This window comes from Polypterus senegalus, chromosome 12 (assembly GCF_016835505.1).
Source record: "Polypterus senegalus isolate Bchr_013 chromosome 12, ASM1683550v1, whole genome shotgun sequence".
In the NCBI taxonomy this organism is placed as follows: domain Eukaryota; kingdom Metazoa; phylum Chordata; class Cladistia; order Polypteriformes; family Polypteridae; genus Polypterus; species Polypterus senegalus.
The window spans coordinates 116,305,836-116,321,259 of NC_053165.1; positions in this window are offsets into that span (position 1 = coordinate 116,305,836).

Below are 15,424 nucleotides of genomic sequence, written 5' to 3' on the forward strand. Positions count from 1 at the left end.
TAGTACATAAAATTAGCAATAGTATTATAGTCAGCTGTCATGATCTCTTTTAAAATTCACCCATTGTTATGTTGAGCCTATTGTTTTATACTGCAGCACTATGGCAGTTTATGCTGGTAATGCAGGCAGGTGGTCATTTTGACTCCACAAGGTTAGCTCATGTAGTGCCACCATAATTAGCCCTTCGTCTAGGACCCGCCAGGACGTTTTAACAACCTGTGTGGTTTACTTTGTCTTCTTGCCAATATTAAAATATTAATCAACTCAGTGGCATATTTTACACATAATAGTATTTATATTTTTACATACCTGCTGTTCCGACACTTGTGTCTAACTACTAATTCTGAAAGCTTAAAACAATAATGAGAGATGCCTACTTACTATATTAATACCTGTTACGCTGTGCAGATGTATGCTAGAATTAAGGGCAACTATTAGGCATTAGTTTTATTTGCTAAGTAATCACACTGAAGTTATGGAAGGTCACTAAAGTGATGGAAATCATCTTGATTTCTGCGGGGAAACTGGAACACACATCAGGAAAGTTTTCTGCTTTCTTTCAAGGCACCTTCAAGGTATTCTTTTCTCTTTATAACACTGCAGTCATACCTTTCTGCAATGCACTGGCACCTCATACCAGTATCAAAAAAGCCATGCTGCACAGCTGAATAAAAGTAACCGGCAAGTTCAAGTTTTTGAAGATGCTCATTTATACGGTATCCTGCAAGCAGCCCACCTGGGAAATAACAACTAGTTCTCCACACACATAGTTTCTGTCTGCATACTGCAGACGCCTTCTATGTACAACACTACCCTCAAAACACAGCTCCCTGGAAAATATCTGTGTAAACACTCTAATTGAGACCTCAGCTGTCACTCAAGTTGGGCCCAGAGTTGAACCTTTCCAACTGAAAAAGGAGCAGAAGAAAAAGCAAAAGGATATTTTTAGTCTGTACTGACATCAAAGGTGTCTTTCAGTGGGAACCAGGCCTCAGAGTGGGAGACAATGGAAATTTGCCCTTAATTTTCATCTTGTTAAATTCTTCCAACAAGTACCTCTGCGGGCCAGCAGCTCCAAGCCCCTCTCCCTCTCTCTCTTCCTTCTCTGTACGCTTTCTTCTCTGTGTTGGTAAGTGCTGTCCCCAGGTGATTACCAACATCTACAGCTGAATGAATAGTGAGGCAGGCCTCAGCAAAGGTTACACGTGTCACTGCGTAGCACATAAGAGATCCTCCCTATTGACCAAAAACAGTATCTTATTTTATCATTCGAATTGTGAAATCGGCATCCAATTAAGCTCACTCTCTCTTATTAAGATTTAGTCAGGGGAGACGTGCACTTTGATGCACATGCCATTGATATTAAAGGGATAGATGGGCTGATGGAAAGGATAACATGATCTGTCCTCGTAACCAGCCACAGAGGAGCCAGCAGTGTCATTCTGCTTATAATCACAGGAGGAGGCCCAGTGTTTATGGGAGCTGCAATACTGTATGCATGAGATGAAGATCACCCGCATGTGGAGGCTATTAGAACCACAATTATTTATTTCTGTACATCACCACCATTCCAGCAAAGAAATCAAACAAATTAAAAGCTTAACAAAGTCAATTTTAGTTTTACACTTTTGTTTAATTCTAATTTCAGTCAGTTCTTTAACTACTAAGTAACACCTCTTTGTATTGAGTAATAGCATGAAGTTCTTTATAACAATAGTTGCAATTTTATGAGATCAAAAAATAAACAATATACTGTAATGAACATTTCAATACAGCATATACACTCAGCTGAACACTTTATTAGTAGTATTTGTTTATCATGTAATTACCTAAACAGCCAACTGCAGCGCAATGCATAAAATCATGCAGATACAGGTCAGGAGCTTCAGTTTAAGTTTAGTCCTAACACCAAAATAAAGAAGAAATGTGATCTAAGTAATTTCAACCATGGCATAATTGCTGGTGCCAGATGGTTTGGTATTGAATGTTTCCGTAGCTGCTGTTATCCTGGGATTTTCTCATAGAGCAGCTTTTAAAGTTTACTCAGAATGGTGCCAAAACATTCAATGGGAGGCAGTTTTGTAGACAAAATGAGAGAATGGTCAGAGTGCTTTGAACTGATGAAAAAGGCTACGGTAACTTGTATCATCAATCTGTACAACCGTGTTGAGCAGAATGCACTTCATATCAGACCTTGAGGTGACAGCTGAAGACCATCTTAGGCTCCACTCCTGTTATCCAGAATGCTGAGGTTGCAGTGGGCACAGGCTCACCAGCTAAAGATTTGAAAAACATGGCCTATTCTAATGAATGTCTATATCTGCTGAGGCACATAGATGGTGGGGTCAGAATTTGGTGCCAACATCATGAATCCATGCACCCAAACTGCCTTATGCCAGAAATCCTGGCTGGTGGTGGTGATGTAATGATGTGTGATATGTTTTCTGGGCACATTTTGGGCCTGTTAATACTAATCAATCACCACTTGAATGCCACAGTCTGTTTGAGTATTATTGCTGACAGTGTGTTTGCCGCCACAATTCAACCATCTTTTAAAGGCTATGTCCAGCATGATAATGCACCATGTCACAAGGCAAATGTCATCTCAAACTGGTTTCATAAACATGACTATTTGCCCTGTGTTCTTCAGTGTCCCTCCCAGTCACCAGATCTGAATCCAAAAGAACACCTTTGGGATGTATTAGAACAGGAGATACATAGTATGAATGTGCAGCTGATAATTCTACAGAAAAAGAAGGATGCAATCAAACCAGCATGTGCCAGAATCTCAAAGGAATGTTTCAGATATCTTGTGGAATCCATGCCACAATGAACTGAAGCCATTTTGAGTGCTAAACTGGGTGGCCCAACCCAGTATTAGTATAGTGTTCCTAAGAATTTTCCCAGTGAGTGTTTATGTGGTTGTGTTGAGAAAATATTTACATATAAAAGATGTGAATATCTGTTACATTATTAATCAGTATTTGAATTAAATATTAAAAGGAGCAGTCAAAGTTCATTGGGTTCATAGTGCAAAAAGGGGCCAGTAGGCATCAACAGCTTAACAAAGTATATTTTTTTTTCCACAGGAAGAAGTTTGTATAAACATATTATTCTCATACCAACTTAATCCAAGGGTCACAGACCCAACCACTAGCAAAAGAGAGAAAACAGTACTGGATGGGCATGCCAGTCCAATGCAGGGCTGTGACGATGCGGGTTCGACTCCATGCTCCCATTGCTGTTCGGGAGCCCTTGAACCCAACACCGTCGATAGATATAACCGAGTTGAGCTAGAGAGTTGAGGTAATAAACAATTGAGCAAAGGGATGGTAAAAATGTGTAAAGTGCTTTTATTAAAAAGACAATCAAAAACAGTGTTCAAATAAATAGTGTAGTGCTTTCAAATTCTTCATTAAATCAATAATCCATTAAAACACGTGGAGGTAAAAACAATAGAAAAAAACAATCCTTTAAAAAACGAGGTTAAAGCGTTCCATGTAGAAGCAGTCTTTAAAAACAACAAGCTCAGTGCTTCTTTTAACTGGTGACTCCCCTGCTTCTCCCTGTCCAGGCTTCGCAACAGGGGAGCCACTCTCTGCAGCTGCCCTTTTCCATTCAGACGCACGAGACTGGAGACCTCCTGATCCCTGGCTTCAGTCTGGCACTCATCCCAGCCTGGAGACTTGGTTCAATCCAACGGCCAGGACGCTCACATTGGACATTCCCCGACCAAGCCTCCCGACTCCCGCTGCCTTTCCGGCCTTGGCCAGTCGCCTTTCCCTAGTCTCTCCCGCTACCTGGTCGCTCAGCGGGAGCAACAACAACTCCAACCCCTGGGTGTAGGCCTAACACCCTGGCCCTCGCATCTGCCCGCGAGCGCTTGTTCGCTCGCTCACCCACACACTCTTCATGGCTTTCATATGTGTATTGTTGTGTATGTGGGCCCAAATATTTGAGTAGAGTACTGAAAGTTTGCAACATATGAAACAATCCTCTCCATACTCACGAACTGAACTGTCAATCCATTCATGATGGATCTCTGGATTCACAGAAGAGCATCACTTTATACACAATAATAAGCCATTATGATGGGTGCTTAAACTCTAATTAACAGATTGTTCAGAGTGTCTGGTCCAACTTGAGAGAAGATCTTTGAATCCATGAAAGAGATGACAGAAAACAATGAGGACCCATACAACTGACAATAAGCCCAATGTTAAGTGGTGTCAACTCAGGGGTGGAAAACCATTATGGATGAACACCAAGTGCAGGTGCTATGAATAGTTCCCTTCCTGGTTTATGGACACTGCCATTTGCCCTGGCATCAGCGGAGTGCATTTGAAATTATTGGATAGAGTATTCAGAATTCCCAGTGATGTTTTATATGTCAAACTTCCTAATGGTTCAATTCTTTATTTTATTCTTTTGTGACTTTCAGACTTTTTCTTTCACAGCTTGACACACACTTTGGCATTTCCCTTTTGCTTATGTTTTGAAAACTACGCATCTCATCATTCGCAGAAAAGTCACAATTACAGTATTATATTAACCCTTAAAAATGGAAACATTAAGTTTTAATTTAATCCTGTCATTTTGCTTTGAGTTGGTGCTTAACTTTTTGATTATCTCCTTGACATGTCTTTTTATTCATTTATTAATTTAACTCAGGTAACTTGCGTCTATGTGTCTATGACTTATTTTTTACTTAATACCAGTAGTAACTCGGAGTTCACTAAGGTGGCAAAGAGTTTTTGTCTCTTTGAATGGCTGGGGGCCCAGTAAATGATATGGGATGAAGATCAAGCAAGGAATGTCGGCTTGACTTTTCACTACAGCAAATTGTGGAGTGATGAAGGTCATTACAGTAGGGTTTGGAAATGGCTACTAGATCAATTTTAACATATACAGTACTTTAAATTTTTGTTCTTATAACTATGTAAACAGGGTACGGGTGGACTTGTTACAATACAAATGGAATTACTTTCCTGTTCAGTGTTTATTTGGTAATAATATGTGTATTTCTATTAATTAATAAAGCTTAAGCAATGCTGTGTAATTATGCAAATAGTGTAACATAAGGAATTGAAAATGTTGGACTATGATCTGTATGAGCAATAGCAGAAACTATTGGAACAAAGTGTTTTGTATGAAACTAGCTTAATATACAGTGCATCTGAAACCAATTTATGGACACACCAAGAGTCACATCCAGTTTAGGGAAACTGATATCCCAGCAGTATTGATTGCAGGTCAGGAATCCATCCTGGATGGGCTGCTGTACACTTTCACTCACATAAAGCCAATTAGAATTTTCAGTTCACCTAACATGTACATTTGTGGGTATGTGGGAGAAAAACAAGACATGGTGAGAACATTGAAACTCCAGACTGTTAGTAGCCAGTAGTAATGCAGTAATGCTAACCACTACACCACCTCAAATTTGTTCAATTCCTATTTTGAATAAACACACACAGTAAAGATATTTTAGACTTTTACCTTGTTCCTCCCTTTAACTAATGCCTGTTTATTGTGTTATGCATTTGTCATTTATCAGAGAGCTTCTTCTCTCTTTTAGACTGGATGATTTCAGCACAGCGTGGCTTCCGCTAGGGCTCATGACTACCTTGCATCTGGTTATGTCATTAAAAAGCAATACCCATATTTTTTACCCTGAGCCATATTGGACTTTTAACTGCCCCTGACTAAAAGAGCAAATTTCTTTATTGCTCATAGAGCTTATGGCCTGCTTGATGTGCTGATGTTGTACTTGATGTGCTGCTGCAAACTAAAACCATTTAAATAAATATGGGATTTGGCCCAATTGTGGACTCAATCAGAATCACAGTAATCCGTTCATTTTTAAACACCTAATGGAAATGTACGAGCACTCCTCATAAAAATTTATATCTCAATTCTGCCCTCTAATTCATAGCCAGACCCTGGAGGCACATATTATTCAAACATTAATAAAAGAGCTATACATCAAAAACTCTTCACTTTACACAGTCATCTATGTTCTTACTTATGCATATTATATAGATGAGGGCAAGGCTGACGGTTGCCCATCTACCAACAATTATACATTGAATCACCAACATATTGAGCTTTGATAGATTACCTTAATCATGCTATGAATTTTGCGTCTCTTTATATTAAATATAGTTAAATTTTTAATGACCTTTTCAACACTGTTACTTAAAGCCTTATATGTTTAGATAATAAAGTTTATGCAAATGCTCTAATTCTATAAATTTTAGATTTGTCTCAATCCATCTTTGCATGTTTTTGATGTTCTCAGGATTATTGTTAGTAGGCTGTGATTAAAACACAAATTAAATTATTTATTTCAGTTGAAAGGGGCCAAGAAATCTTAATTTTTTTATACATTAATTTTGTTGAAGGGTGAGAAAGCTTTCTAAGCAAGAGCCGAGGCTATTAATATTCTTTTACTAATTTTTGACCATCGCTTTTAGGGTATGCTGTGTAATAAAAATTAATTTCAAAAGCTCTGACAGAATGCTATTGCCCAGGCCGGTAGAAACATATGAAAAAGAAACAAATTTAAAAATCAGAATGTGGTAAAAATAAAAATACAATCATCAAAAGGTTTGGTAAATAAGCTGTCAATGGCTAAGCGGCACAAGGCAAATGGCACACAGTACAGTCACTCCATTCTAATGAGCGCACCTCTCCTGTGTATTCAGAGTGAGTGCTGCGCACTGCTCGACGGTCTTCATTCGCCAGGCATGATGCAAGTACGGCATCATTTTTATGAATTTGGCCTGTGTAAACTGGCTCTAGAAAGGGATTAGCAGGATGATAACTGAATGAGTGAGAGAACAAGAGTTGCTGCCAGCATTTGCAGAGCCCTTTGAGTTGAATAAAAATGCTACGCAGAACATGAGAGCTGTCAGTGTGCCGACAAGGAGAAAGAGTCAGGCACGCGTCCGAGTTGCACAACAGAACAGCATGGAAAATGTGAAAATGATAAGGCATCTCTCAGTATTTCTCATTTTATCCACATTCTCCTGTAAAGTGTAGCCTTTTAGGATGGATATTTAAGTTTGGACACAAACTGAAAATTAATGCTTTCCTGCCTTGGCTTTTGATTCCTTATGTCCCACCATAAAATGTGATGTAGAAGGCAGCTTAAAAATAGACAGAGAAGAGTTTATATTCCCTTATCTGACAAATCTATCTGTTTAAAGCATCTGCTTAAAAACCACAAAATTCACAAACGCTTTGTGCAATGCAGTAGGCTGACGAAGAAAAATTCTGGACTGAAGTATGGGAATGAAACCAAAAAGCTGCCATTTCCTGCTGTGCAGTATTTAACAGAAAGGACACAAAAAGCACCCAGGGGTGTAATTGAGAAAAGGATGACAAGAAGAAGTGGAGTCTGCAGTGGCAAAATCAACAACAACTATCATTAGTATTAAGGAGACCAAAGGAAAACCTAATGCAGATAACAATAGCCCTGACAACTGCATTGTCATTCGTGCCCATGAAAGTGGTAACAACAAGACAACAAGCAAAGCATTACACAAAGAAGGGAAAGTGTGAAATAATTGATTATTATAGTGTCTCTGTCTAGTACACCTTCATGTTAATTGCAAGGCAGCTTTGGTCCAGGACATCACAAAAAAAAAGAAAAGCTAAAAATGAATATTAGAATTGAACTTACTGAAATGTAACAAAAATGTAGTAAATATTGATTATTTAACAATTGCACACATCATTGTATGATGCACACCTATAATCATTATAAAAGTCTGTGGTGCTATTATTATGATAAAGAATTTTTTATTCATCAATAATAATATGCACTTTTTAAATTAATGCTTCACACATAAAAAAAAAAAATACAGGAATGTGGTCCCAGCAAATGACCGAATACAATATACAGTTTGTTTAAGAAGGGCAATATTGTCCTACTTATTCTTCTTGAATTTTTTTTGGAACAGAAATATAAGCAGGTTAAAATTTTCTTCCCTTTCTCTGCATGTTTCTCTATATTTAAAACTAAGCAGATTGTAAGGACAGGCTGCAGGGGTCTAAACAGGCAGTGTGGAGGCATTGTTTGTTTTTGTCAGAATAGATCCCTGTTGTCTGGTATTGGGGACGGTAAGTCAGAAGACATCAGCTAGACTCTATTAATTACCACCTGATCCTTCATTCCTGGATAATTAGCTACCCATTAGTTCTAATCAAGTAGTTACTTAATTATTGCAGTAATTAGTCTAATGGTCTAGCAAATTGAAGCTTTATCACTTTTGGATACTTAATGTTCTTGGCAGAGCACATCACAAGAGTCATGGCTCAGGCTTAAGCAATCAAGCAAGAGGAAAAAAAAAATCTTATTACCACAAGTGGAGGAGCTTCACAGTTTTGTACATGAGAACTTTAATGTCAATGCCATCAAGTGTTTAAAAATAAAATAAGTGAAAGGTTAAGTGTGCTAAAATGTTTAATCTTTTGTCTCTCCAGGACCTATTGGTATGAAACTGAAAGCAAACTATATAGGCCGTCCAATGTTGATTCTGTGAAGTCTAGGGTGATAACCTGGCCAGCCCATACTGAATAACAACTGTCCTAAATGTTTCAATATGGAGGTTCCTGTTACCTTTCCTGCCATAGCTAACATCCCATAGGAATGAAAAATAAAAAAGAGACATCCTTGATATCTTTTTGGTTTCTCCTAGACAGCAATGAGAAAATGAATGAGAATGAATTAAAATGGAGACATGTTCTTTTGTCTCCTGCTTTGCTCTTAAGAAAAAACACCATCTGTATTCTCACAAGTGTCTCCTCTTGAGTTTCAGCAGACATCTCAGCAAAGTCACAGAATGGGGTCTTCCAAATAGCGCCTTGACATTTTTTTTACAATTTGAAACTGTTTGCATTGTATACTCAGTGATATATGATGGAATATGTGAACAGTTGTTTGTGGTACTAAAACTCTTTACTATGATCATTAAACTGTAGTCCTTACTTTTGAATTATACTATTAGTTTCTCTAATTTATATTAATCTGCTCGAATTAGGTCATAGTCATTCTAAAAGAAAAGGCACATGGTCTGGCTTAGTGGATAAGACACTGGATATCAAGCCCTGAGTTTGTGGGTTCAAGTCCTGCTACTGATACTGTGTGACTACAAACAAAAAAGTATCTCAGATGTTGCAAGTCACCTTGGATAAAGGCATCAGTCCAACAATAATTACCAAGTCTTGAAAGAGATTAAAACACGACTAGATAGAGATCTCAAAAGAAAATATGCTCTGCTTTTTCAACTCAAATTCTCAGTTATGATTCCTTTTACCTCAGTTGTATCTCATGTCTCCTTTTTGTCTAATGGTATTACACTTAAGGTATTTTAAGAGAAACATCTGGAACAAAGTTGATTCTTACATGAAACATAAATTAAAATCTCATGAGCTATCAAAGAGCAACTATTGAGCAGTAAACTTTTCCTATAGGATCAAGCAGACATAATTTGCTTAAAAACAGACTTGAGTTACAAATGCCCAAAATCACAACAGAAACAAAGCTACAAGAATCTGTAGAAAAAGCCAGTGATATCCATCCATCCATTATCCAACCTGCTATATCCTAACACAGGGTCATGGGAGTCTGCTGGAGCCAATCCTAGCCAACACAGGAACAAACCCCGGGCAGGGCGCCAGCCCACTTCAGGGCACACACACAAACAGCAAGCACATTTTAGGATCACCAATGCACCTAACCTGCGTGTTTTTGGACTGTGGGAGAAAACCGGAGCACCCAGAGAAAACCCACACAGACACAGGGAGAATATGCAAACTCCACACAGGGAGGACCCAGGAAGCGAACCCAGGTCTCCTAACTGCAAGGCAGCAGCGCTGCCACTGCGCCACTCCACTAGTGAAATTGAACATTTAAAGTAGTAAACTTCAACAACATTTAACAAATACCTGTATGATACTGAGAGGAGTTTAGATGACACGCCTTTTCTTCCCAGCCAGTAATTGTGGATGCTCACATCCACATCTTCAACTCTCTAGAGGAGGTTAAAGAAGTGTTGAGAAGAATTGTTTTCACAATTCTTAAAAAACGTGTTTGTCCTATTAAGGATTGGAGTAGTGATTGCAAAAGGGCTGGCTGAAGTCAACATTTGGACACTAACCGTCAATATAGGGAACGGAATTAAAAATGTAAGAGAGTTTTCTGAAGCTTTGTAAGCCTGTAATATTTATATAAACATGTTTTTCTTTTTCTCATTTTTACTCTCTTTAAAAAAATGTATACTACTAATAGTATATACTGCATATTTGTTCACTTCTGCTATTATACTGACGTAACTGTGTAATAATATGTATTAATAGTCACTTGTACTATTTTCTAGTGCTTAAGGAGGTTTGTGAGTACAATTATAAACTATTGGCACATATTTTTTGAAAATCTTTAAATACTGGGAAAATTCCTAAAGTCTGCAGTTTAGCAGATATTACTCTGTTGTATAAGAAGTGTGATCAGGCTGATCAAAGTAACCATAGACCATTAAGCTTAATGTGCATCACTATTAAATTAAATGAGATCAAGCAGCACATCTCTAGAACAGGTCTACTAGCAAATACTCAACATAGGTGATTACGAGGAAGGCAGTGTTTAATTGATAATGCTGAGATTCTATGAGGAAGCAACAAAAAACATACATTAAGAGAGGTGCAAATTATATTATTTTTATTGATTTTTGGAGGGCTTTTGATAAGGTAGATCATGAATAGTTAATGATTAGACTAAAAGAAGTATGAATTTAAAGCATGGTGGGTAGGTGGGTACCGAACTGCCTCAAGCACAGAAAGCAAAGGATTATGGCACTTTTTTGGAATTAGGTGGGATTCACAGTGATGCCCTTCAGGTATCCGTGGTAGGGTTGATGCTGATTTTAATATACATACTGTATATGATCTGCACAAGAATATAATCAACAAGCTATTTAAGTTTACAGATGATACTAAATTAGGTGTAAGGACCGATAATGTATCATTAGCAGAATCATTACAGATGGACTTGGACAGCATACAAGTTTAGACAAATTTGTATCAGATGACTTTTAATGTAAACAAATGTAATGTATGAAACATAGAAGCAGAAATTGTAGATTTGAATGCATATTGAATGTTTGAAACTTGATAGTACCCGTTATAAGAAGCACAGAGGAATCACAATGGACTTGTCACAGTTTACATCGACAGAGTACAGAAGCGATCAAGAAGGCTAAAAAGGATGTTAGATTATATATAGACCTGGGAGTTTTAAGGCAGTCCTGGTGCAAAGTTAGAGAGAAGTTGTAAATGTAAAAGTTACAGTCTTTTTTTTAATTTCATGTTTCTGTAAGAAGATTAAATCAATGTCATATCACATAAGTGCTAAATAAATTATCTTTGAGTGACACTAAAATCAAAATAAGTCTGTAGTACCTCTGTATGTAACTTGCCAATGGGCCAGCCATCTTATAGCACTAACTGCTCTAATATTATTGCAATATTCTACAAAACAGAAGTGAAATGATTATCCCTATCCATGTTCAAGTTTGCAATATCTTTGCTATGCAAAGAATGCAACATAACCACCCAAGTACTGCACAGTGTGAGTTTCTAAGCATGATAGCAGCTAGAGTGGATCTTTTTTAGTGTGCTAGGAGCAAAGGTGTAGGTAGAGCAGTGTTTTCTGTCTGATTATCTGTGGTGGCATGTTTTTGTAACCCAAAAATCCCAAGGCACACAGCGATTCTACCAACTACAAAAGCATTAAATCTCTTAGACATGCTAAACTGTCTGAAGGGACGGGACAGGGTTGGAAAAAAAGCAGGTTGGAGATTGCCATTCACAGGCACAGCACTTGTGATGAACAATCGAGGCTAGTATTTGTGGAGTTAAGTTTTAACCCTTTTGGCCCTGACATCCTATTACTAGTACATATATATGTAGGTGTTTTTGTAAAGCACAGGTATATTTGCAGCCGTTGGAACTGGGCATGCAACTATTAGCGCAGACTGAAGAGACTGGCATACAGTCCTCGAAAAATGGAAGTGAAACAAGTAGTATTGAAGTATTTGGCAGATATTGTATAATAATAGTGATAATTTTTTTGTTTTTTTCTTTTTTGAGCTTCCTAGACACCCCAAATGTAGAATATCTCACAAAATAATTTTTCCCATAAAAACAGAAAATCCAAGGCTGAAAGGGTTAATTAAATTGGTCGTTAGCAGTGTACAGTTTTGGTCTCCAAATATTGCAAAATAATAAAAGATTTAGCAGTGCTAGAGAAAGTCCAGAGGAAAGTGACTAGCCTGATTCCAGGATTAAAAGGCATGAGCTATGGAGGAGACTGAGAGACCTGATCTTTTCCAGTTTAAGCAAATGGGGATTAAGAGGGGGACATGATCAAAGTGTTTATAATTATTAAGGGAATTAGTTCAGTGGATCCCAGTTGTTATTTAAAAATAAATTCGTCAACAGGAACACATAATGAGGGACCTGCTCACACCTGGCTATGGAACAGCTTGTCAGTCAAATGTCCATTTAATTTGGAGCCCCTGGAAATGGGGATGGGGGTCTATGCAGAAAAATGGCTGCCATTCCTAAACAGCTCATGCAATATGTTTGGTAAATATCTTAAATTTAAGCTGAAAGCCAATTCATTTCAATCAGATAATGATTGCTTTGTTTCACATCCATTGTGGTGGTATACAGAGCTAAAATTAAGAAAATTGTGTCACTTTCCAAATATTTATGGACCTGACTGTATGTATTACATTGATATTTTCATTTGAAATCTGAAATGCATACATATACAGAAAGTGCAGTACAGCAACTTGAATTTGTTATCCCAATACAAGGTGGCTCACTGGCTAGCACTGTTACTTCAAATCCATTAGGCCATTTCTCTGTTTGCCTATAGACTTCACAGTCTCTTTATGTCTATGTGGGTTATCTGCTGTGCTATTTTAGCTTTTCTCACAAATCCCAATAATGTGTAGGATAGAGGGATTGCTAAGTGTAAATTGGCATGCTGCAAATGAATGCGCCTTGTATTACACTGGCAGCTAAGGTTGGTCCCTGTCTAATGCCTGATGCTGACAGGATAGACTTCAGCTCCTGCAATAGCAAATGGAGCAAAGCAATTACTAAATAAGGATGGGTGGTAATGTTAATATTAACAGAGAGTGCTGGAGTTTTTTTCTATTAGAAATTAATGCGTAAAATTAAAACAATTTCAACTTTCCTTTTTAACCCTTTCACAATGTGACCCTTCGAGCTGAAGTGTTACATAGCTGGGAACCATATAATAGCCCAGTATACGGGAGAGGTATATACTAGTGCTGTTTGATGGTCCCTTGTAATTATTCATTATTCATTTGTTTTCGGTGATGCTCAACAAATGAGAACTGCGTTGCTATTCACGTGGTGTTGGATTCCTCCTTCATTCAGTCCCATGTGCTATTGACTGGCAGTCTTACTAAACTAAATGAAGACATATTTTTTTTTACTATTGCAGTGTGCCAAGTCTATGTTGTTTTTGTGGACAGAGACATTGAAATAGAACACAAAATTTTTGATATATGGCTAATAGGAGTATGACTAGAGCGGAGGCATCAGAACATATTTTTCAAGACTTTGACAGCAATGATTCTGACATTGGCACTGGAGATGTAAAAAAGCTTGTCAATTTGTCACACTTATTGGTCATAACCACTTCTCAGGTAAATATTCATACGAAGGAACTGGCTCTGATAAGACATCAAAAGCTAAGCAGTGCAGAGTCTATTATGCTTGCGGATTTTGTACTGCTGAAGGCAATCTCATTACTACTAACTACTTGGATTGGAAATAGGTTGTCCATCACAGCCTGGGCTATACATTAAAGGCAGCTGTTTTGAGGATTATCACACCAAACTGGACTATTCCTTACTGTATACTTACTGAACTGTAGGTCTGAACCTAGTGTTATATGGACCATGTTCATTGTTCAGGAATGACTATGGCAACCTTTTATCTGATATGGCTGCAAAATAGTGTTGGTGGGGGAATTTAATGTACAAAATGATGTGGAAACTGACTCTTTAGCAAATGTTTTGCTTATTTGTTAAATTCAGTAGGATTTTGTCGGATTGTCAAAGGTCCAACTCATAATCATAATCATATAATAGATTTAATTATAACTTACAGAGTTGAAATTCAGAATTTAAATATTGCTCCATTAAACTGTTATTTCTGACCACTACTTAATTGCATTTGATTTGATTCTACCCTTGCCAATACACTTACAGATTAAAACAAAGACAGTGCGACATCTAGATTATAATTCTGCTTCAAAATGTATAAATTCTTTGAGTAAGTTGAGTGCAATTGTGAAAATCCATTTAGATCAGTTAGCATCAAATGTAACTGTGGAAAACAATTTAGATAAGCTAACATCACATTATAATATGACCTTGAGAGATGCTCTGGATGTAGTGGCTCCCCTTAAAACAAAAGTGATCAAAGCACATAGAAACTCACCCTGATTTAATGAAAACACTTGAGCTCCTAAATTAGAGTGTCAAAAACTGGGAGTGCAGATGGAGAGCAACAAAGCTGCAGGTCTCTCAAATTGCATGGACAGAGAGTGTTAAAAAATATAAAAAAGCTCACTTTAAAGCCAGCTCAGACTACTATTCAAAACTAACAGAAAATAACAATAATAATCCTCATGTACTGTGGTGGGCTGGCGTCCTGCCCGGGGATTTATTTCCTGCCTTACACCCTGTGTTGGCTGGGATTGACTCCAGCAGATCCCCATGACCCTGTAGTTAGAATATAGTGGGTTGGATAATGGATGGATGGATCCTCATGTACTGTTTAGAGCAGTGGCTATAATTTAAAAAATGGGAATTCAGATCTACAGTGCAAAATACCAACAGACATTAGCAGTTCAGACTGTATGAACTTCTTTAAAGAGAAAATTAAAAACATAAGATCCCAGAACACAGCATTACAGTGCAAACCACATACTAGCTTGGCAAACCCTGTCACACCATGCATTCAACACTTTAGAAATTTTAATCCTGTAACAGAACAGAAAGTCTTAACTTTAATTTCTAAAATGAAACCTACTTGTTCCCTAGATCCAGTGCCAACAAAATTAGTAAAAAGCACAATGAATGTTCTTGTAGCACCTATTCCTAGCATTCTCAATAGTTCATGGCATGGCACAGCACCTGATGCACTAAAAGTGTCAGTCATCGAACAATTATTTAAAAAGTCAGACCAAGACCCACACATACTTAATAATTATAGACCCATATCAAATTTACTCTTTCTCTCTAAAATATTTGAAAAATTAGTCACTATTCAGCTTCAGTCATACCTAGTCATAATTTACTTGAGAAATTCCAGT